This window comes from Austrofundulus limnaeus, unplaced genomic scaffold (assembly GCF_001266775.1).
Source record: "Austrofundulus limnaeus strain Quisiro unplaced genomic scaffold, Austrofundulus_limnaeus-1.0 Scaffold11, whole genome shotgun sequence".
NCBI lineage: Eukaryota > Metazoa > Chordata > Actinopteri > Cyprinodontiformes > Rivulidae > Austrofundulus > Austrofundulus limnaeus.
Genome location: NW_013952413.1, coordinates 1,471,340 through 1,478,910, shown reverse-complemented (window position 1 = coordinate 1,478,910; position 7,571 = coordinate 1,471,340). Strand labels below are relative to the sequence as shown.

General features: G+C 37.7%; 1 long non-coding RNA gene across 1 annotated transcript in view; it reads right to left on the bottom strand.

The window, feature by feature from the left end:
- Positions 1–7,571, bottom strand: part of LOC106513249 (uncharacterized) — a 70,693-nt gene that overhangs the window by 3,445 nt on the left and 59,677 nt on the right. The window lies entirely within an intron of this gene.

Genomic DNA, 7,571 nt, shown 5'->3' with positions numbered 1-7,571 from the left:
ATTATATTTAGTGTTAAGAAGAACATTTATCATAAATTAATTGTTAAAATGCAATCAGTTTGTTATTAACATATTTTACACAAAAAAAAATCTGAACGCAAATAAGTGCCGGTACACTTACATCAGTATAAAACATCTCTATCTCAAAAAGCTCTATTATGGGTGTTGCTTTGTTGACCTTTTTTATAAGTCACTATAAGTGTTTTTGTTGGTAAACAACTGCAGGACATAGCAGTTACCTGTTCACAAAGTAGCTCGTGCATTTTCACTAACCATCAACACGAGAAAGAAAAGTTGTGCATATTTTGCATCGTCGTGATTTTTTTTATTTTATTTGATTGTTTTTATTGTGGMTCCGCCCACTGGRGGCCGGAGGCAGACTGTTCTCTGGCCGTCTGTGTGTTTGTGCGGTGTCCGTCCATCACGGGTGGTCTTGTGTKCACGATATCTCCTGAATGAAATTAGATATTTTCTTATAAATAGGCATAGTAACTCCAATAGGATAGTACTCAGTCTGATTAGATTTGGGCATCAAAGGGTCAAAAGGTCGAGGTCATTTATGATGATTGGTAATATAAAACTAGCATTTTTTTCAAAGGTAGACAGCGGAGGCCTACCAGTCGACGCTTTGGCCTCAAGTTCCACCTTGTTTGACTAGTTTTTGTGACATTTTAGTGAGTACTTTTAATTCACCAATAAATTAAAAAATCGTACTTCAATTGATCAGTTTATTCATTAGATAATGTGATGTTTTTTTTTTACCTTTTATGAACTCACAATAACGTTCCTTTGCTCCCATACTGCATTACCTTACAATAAAATGTTAGATGATGAGAGAGAACAATAAAAAAATACCAAGTGCTTTGATTTTATTTTCACCAGTCAATTCAATCAGCCTGATATTTGTCCATTTTCAATTTCTGAGATCAGTGGGTATCTTGTGGCTGAGATATTTTCTCACAATTTCCCTCAGTATGTTTTTTTTTTTGCCTTTGTACAACAAAAGCTTATCATTTTCTGCCAAGCAGAAGAGCTGGAAGCAGATACATCAGGTAATAGGAAGCAGATATCCAGAAAGATAATGAGCCATAAATAAATGCATGTTTTTCTGTTCAGCTGTTGTGTGACTGAAGTAGGAGTCCAACACAAATATTGGGATTTTTCCCAAGTTACAATACACCAGAGACACAAAAAATATCKTCACAACATGATTTCGTACTTATAATAATGACCTAAAATGACCTAATGATAGTACATTATGAACCTTTCAGCGCCCTTTGTGCATGTAGAATTATCGTCCCAGTTTACACAAAAGCACAGGAGGACTTAATGACAGAAGCTATTGATGGAAAAGTCCACTATCACCACAGTGCAGCTGAACTGAGGGTGCAGCAGGTTTACTCGATTTTCACTTATGAAAGTGAGATCGTTGTTTGAATTTTAAATCTTATGGTGCTCTTTGAATTGACAAAAACAAGCCAGAAAGTTGCATATTTGCCCCCCGGCCTTTCTGCGTTGGGTTTGCATGTTCTCCCTGTGCACATGTGGGATTTCTCCAGGTACTCCAGTTTTTTCCTTCCCTCTAACCAGAAACTGGCTTGTTAGGTTAATTGGTAACWCTGGATTGTCCCTAGGTGAGAGTATGACTGTGAATAGTTGTTTCTGTGTGACCCGGTGATGGACTTGTGACCTGTTCAGGGTGTGCCTGGCCTCCTACACGGTGACTGCTGGGGATAAGCACCCAGAAACCCAATAAGKAAACACAGAAAAGAAAATACATGTATTTTTTGTATATACTGAATAAATGCACATTTTTACTTTAGCAATGACAAAAGTTTAACTGTCGAAACTTTGAGAGATCAGGTTTATGCAATCACAGACTCAAAAAATTTGCTCAGAAATGGAAAAAATACTCAAATATAGAGGAAATAACACATCGTATGCAGACCATAACAAAGCCGTTTTAGTGTTATTTATATAATGTGCAAAAAGACACAGTTTGCCAATTAAGAGTACCAGGAGCTGCTGCCCTCAGCGCCTCACTCCACGACCTCTAAAGGTCAGCTAGAGATCAGCCTCAAATAGGAACAGAGGAAGGCATAAATCATCCTCATCCTGGAGCGTAAAGCTGTGAGAAATTGGTCAAACCCGGTGGGTAATTGAGACATTTTCAGAACAGTATAAGTTTTAAAAATGCATCATATTTTACTTGGCAGTGTTGGAAACCCAAGCTGATAATTAAGGGTAAAAGCACGTGTTAAAACACTGTAGAGTTTAATATAATGCTTATGATGGCCTAATTYGAAATAGCTGCTAAAACATAGTCAAAACATGGTTTAAAATTTGTTTTAATTTTCTAGAGTTTTGTACCTGAATTTTCTTGGAAAAAAATTGAAATCATGACATGTAAATTCAAATCTTGTGAATTGGAGGTTTGAAATAATAATAATAACAATGAAAGAAAAATGCAAAAAAATGCACTTGCAGCTACACTTAACTTATATCTCTTCCAACTTTTATTTTGAACAGTTGTTGACATGTAGCTTTCATAATTAACTAATAAAAAACCTGAATGAATAATTTTGTTGCTGTTGAATTACAATATATACATTAATATACTGATGATATTTTTAATTATCATTGAAGCAAAGCCTGTTTTTATTTGTTATGTAACATAAGTAATCATTTATTTAAATTCTATATGATAAAACGAACAGGTAATGATGCTTCAATCCAGGCAGCTTCTGTCTGAGTTTACGCCATCATGTTTCAGCTGTGTCTGCTTTGACCAGCAGGTGGCAGCATTGTGTTATTTAAAGAGCTGTGAGAGCAGATTAAGGAAAGGCCTAGATAAATCAATGCACAATGCTTTAAATTAAAGGCTAAATGTAAGAATAAATATTTATAGCACTGAAAACCATAGACTCAAAGAATACATTTTTTCTTTGTTTTAATATAAAACATAATATGCTGGCAAAATTTATTTTTATTTCAATTATTTGAAGTACGCAACACCACAAATGACACCTTTGTTGATATGATGATGTGAAAAGGTCAGTGGATTGCGAGCTCCATAAAAACAGGACTCTTTAGTTTTAACTGAAGTATCTTATTTCTTTAAATCTACTGATAAGTTAATGAATGCAGATACTATCTAGGTTATAATAATCGTATGTGGAAGGCAACAGAATAGTGTCTCTTGGTTCTTGAAAAATGTTTCATGTTTKCTTGTTCTTGCCTGACTAGAGGGGAGCTGCAGGCTTTTCCACTGCTTGATATTCAAACCYTCTGAAGTCTTGTCACTGCGGTGTGTGGGAAACGTTAAAAACTGGGTGTGGACWCACACACAGACATACAGCGGGTAAAATAAGTATTGAACACGTCAACATTTTTCTCAGTAAATTTATTACTAGAGGTGCTAATGACATGAAATTTCACCAGATGTCGGTAACAACCCAAGTGATCCATACATACAAAGAAATCAAACCATAAATGTCCAGAAATKAAGTTATTTGTAATAATGTGGAATGGCACAGGGAAAAAGTATTGAACACACTTACTGAAATTTATCYAATACTTTGTACAAAAGCCTTTGTTGTCAATGACAGCTTCAAGACGCCTCCTGTATGGACAAACTAGTGGCATGCATTGCTCAGGTGTGATTTTGGCCCATTCTTCCACACAAACAGTCTTCAAATCTTGAAGGTTTCGTGGACCTCTTCTATGAACTCTGATCTTTAGTTCTTTCCATAGATTTTCTGTTGGATTCAGGTCAGGTGRTTGGCTGGGCCATTCCAGCAGCTTTAGTTTCTTTCTCTGAAACCAACTGAGAGTTTCCTTGGCTTTGTGTTTGGGCTCATTGTCTTGCTGAAATGTCCAGCCACGTTTCATCTTCATCATCCTGGTAGATGGAAGCAGATTTTTATCTAGAATGTCTCTGTACATTTTTCCACTCATCCTTCCTTCAATTATTTGAAGTTTGCCAGTACCATATGCTGAAAAACAGCCCCACACCATGATGTTCCCACCTCCAAACTTCACTGTTGGTGTGGTGTTTTTGGGTTGATGTGCAGTGCCATTTGACCTCCAAACATGATGTGTATTCTGGCATCCAAACAGTTCAATGTTGGTCTCATCTGACCAGACTATATTCTCCCAGTATTACACAGGCTTGTCTAAATGTTGTGCGGCAAACTTTAAAGGAGCTTCAACATGCTGTTTCTTCAGCAGTGGAGTCTTGCGTGGTGAGCGTGCATACAGGCCATGGTGGTTCAGTGCATTACTTATTGTTTTCTTTGAAACAATCGTACCTGCTAATTCCAGGTCTTTCTGAAGCTCTCCACAAGTGGTCCTTGGCTCTTGGACAACTCTTCTGATAATTCTTTTCACTCCTCTGTCAGAAATCTTGTGAGGAGCACCTGGTCGTGGTCGGTTTATGGTGAAATAATGTTCTTTCCACTTCTGAATTATGGCCCCAACGGTGCTCACTGGGACCTTCAGAAGTTTAGACATTCTTCTGTAACCGATGCCATCATTATGCTTTGCAACAGTAAAGTTGTGAAGGTCTTGAGAGAGCTCTTTACTTTTACCCATCATCAGATGGTTCTTGTGTGATACCTGGCCATCATTTGGGACTGAACCAGCTGATATTAACTTGCACTGACAAGGGGCAGGCTTGTTTTCTAATTACTGAGAGAGTTCAGCTGGTGTCTTGGCTTTCCATGCCTTTTTACACCTCCCTTTCTTCATGTGTTCAATACTTTTTCCCTGTGCCATTCCACATTATTACAAATAACTTCATTTCTGGACATTTATGGTTTCATTTTTTTGTATGTATGGATCACTTGGGTTGTTACCGACACCTGGTGAAAATTTCATGTCATTAGCACCTCTAGTAATATATTTACTGAGAAAAATGTTGACGTGTTCAATACTTATTTTACCCGCTGTATTCTATGTATCTAAAACACGTATAAAAAGCATTATTTTTTTTTATTTTTTCTGGGTCATCATTAAACATGCATTTTTTTAATTCATGTAATATTTAACAGAATCTTGGGAGAGTAATATGCAATGCTGCCTAAAAAGACTCAGGTCTTTTTTGAACATTGCAGCAGACTTGGCCCTTCCTCTTAATAAGCAGTGCACGACAAATCTAATCAGCRTTTTCATCTCTTATGGATGTTGCATTCATGTCATTGTGGCTCTTCAACAAATTAATGCGACATTTGATCTTGGGCAAAAGAGTTGATTTTTGTGTGCCTACTGGAACACATTAAAGTGGTTGGGGTGCCAAACCCAGYGAAAGTCACTCAGGCTGAGATCACTCTGTTTGGTCCCAAACCTCCGAGCTCTCATAGATGCACAGCATTCAGTGCAGCTGATCTRTGCAGCCAGGGAAGAACGGATGACAGGAAGATAAGTGTTTCTGGCAGAGCGCCTTGGCTTCTCATGAGGTCTAAGTGTTGTCACTGTTAATAGAGAGAAAGAACAGTGCTGTAACAATACATACTTCACATGCTCAAATAACTCAAGATTGATGTTTGCATGGAGGCAAACCTCTGCCCTAGCCAATTTGGCATCCTTGGCAAGGTTTCAGGTAGCGCCCCTTGTGAAAATTTCTAAATATCACTGCTAATTCATAAGCATTCACGTAAGCAATTAAATAGTTTTGTTTTTGACATTATTTGYTGTTTTTATAAACCAGGACATCCAATTAAAATAGCAATATAATTCATTTAAAACAGAAAACTAGGAGTTTACCTCACACCTGCTGACGTCTGCTAATGAACACCTGTTCATGTTAGCGAGCAGCTGTGGAGTGATACAGTTCTAGGGGGGTTCAGGAGTATACTCTTACAGAAAAATTAGTTACAGGTCTACTCAAAACTGTGCATTTCCCAGCTATTTAAAGAGCATTTTACTAAGTTATTGGGATTAACARAACAACATAAAATCAATATTTTATGAAGGTAGAACACTGCAAACCAAACTTTCACAATCCTTATTTTGTTTTCACACACTTAGCACTAGTAGTGTTGACTGCATTGTATGATACACTTATCATACCATATAACACGTCTTGCTGTAACAAAGCAGGCTGAGAAATCCACAAAGTGAGTTACCTTCATAAAAAAGAGTAACCAGTGATTATTATACAGACTAAAGGCCCCCACATACTCTGGCATACTTTGGTCCGTGGAGGTCTCTCTGTTCAGGCTCGAGATGGACTCGAAGCAGACTTGAAGCGGACATCCGCCGAACAGGTCTGCGTTGAGATCAATTTTTGACAACCGCATCCGTGTTGTCGCACAATAAACTGCCCGGCGATTTCACGTCGAACAGTTTTGGATGCGATACCAAGCTAATAAAGTTGAGAATCTGTGTCATTTGAGGACAAAATGGCGTCAAAAATTTGAAGAGTGCATTGTTGTGGTATGATACGTGTCAATAAAGGAATCTAAAGACTTGCAGTGAGCAACAAATTCATGGGAGGAAACAGCTCAGATCCTGGGTAAGGTAAGTTCTTTCTTTTGTTGTTTAAAATTTAAAATTCAAACCATCTCTTCCTCGTCATCCTTGATGCCAGAACTGAAATAGTGAGAAAATTAAAGAATTTGTCAGGCGGTCAGTACGCTTAAGTATGAAATCTCAAACATTAGCGGACAATATGCGCTGAGTCGGCGCGGCTTATGGATCGCACACAGGACGTCTGAGTTTGTGGGAACCTTTAGTCACTAAAAAAGTTATAAAAAAATTTTCATCACCATTTCTGTCCCTTTGCTGCTGATTTCACTGACTCTTTGATGAAACATCTTAAGACATTTTTATTCAGACAGGCTTTTAGTAAAGTGTTGTTTACTGTTTTGTAAATTGTTCTTCATCAGTGTGCATTGCCAATGCAATGCACACTATTGTGATTTGTTTCCCATCAAAGTCATCTCCTCTTTGTCACGCTTCTCCTCCTGCATACTTTGTCATAGAGCTGCCATTGTAATTTATACATCTGTAAAGCTCCTGTGCCAAATGATGGCTTTGCCTTTTGGTGCCTGTCCAACGTATAGTTTTTGAAATATTATTGTTTAATAATAATTTAAAATGGGTGTCAATGGAACCTAGTATTGGTCCAATACTGACCCCCTGCTGTATCTACACAGTACTGAACCATGGTTTAATAATATTTAATCACAATAGTTCAGTGGTTACAATACTAATATGACTCTATTTTGATGTTTTACTTTTATGTTGTCCTAATATTGCTCTATTGCTGTGATATATTAAAGTTTAGTGTCAACAATTGCATTGGCAATGTGGCCCCTTTCAGCACACATGCAAATCAACTCCTGGCACCACACCTTGCCATAGCTCCAATGGCTAATGGTTAATGCCATGGGCTTTCATGTGGGAGATCAGGGTTCAAAACCCAGCTACAGCAACTTTAACTAAAATTCTCTTTAAACTTCATATTGTCACACAATAACCATCCTCACAAACACCTGTTGACTTGACAAGCACACGATGGTAGAAAACACATTTGAACTTGGTCACATTTCATTGTGCAAGTCCACTGC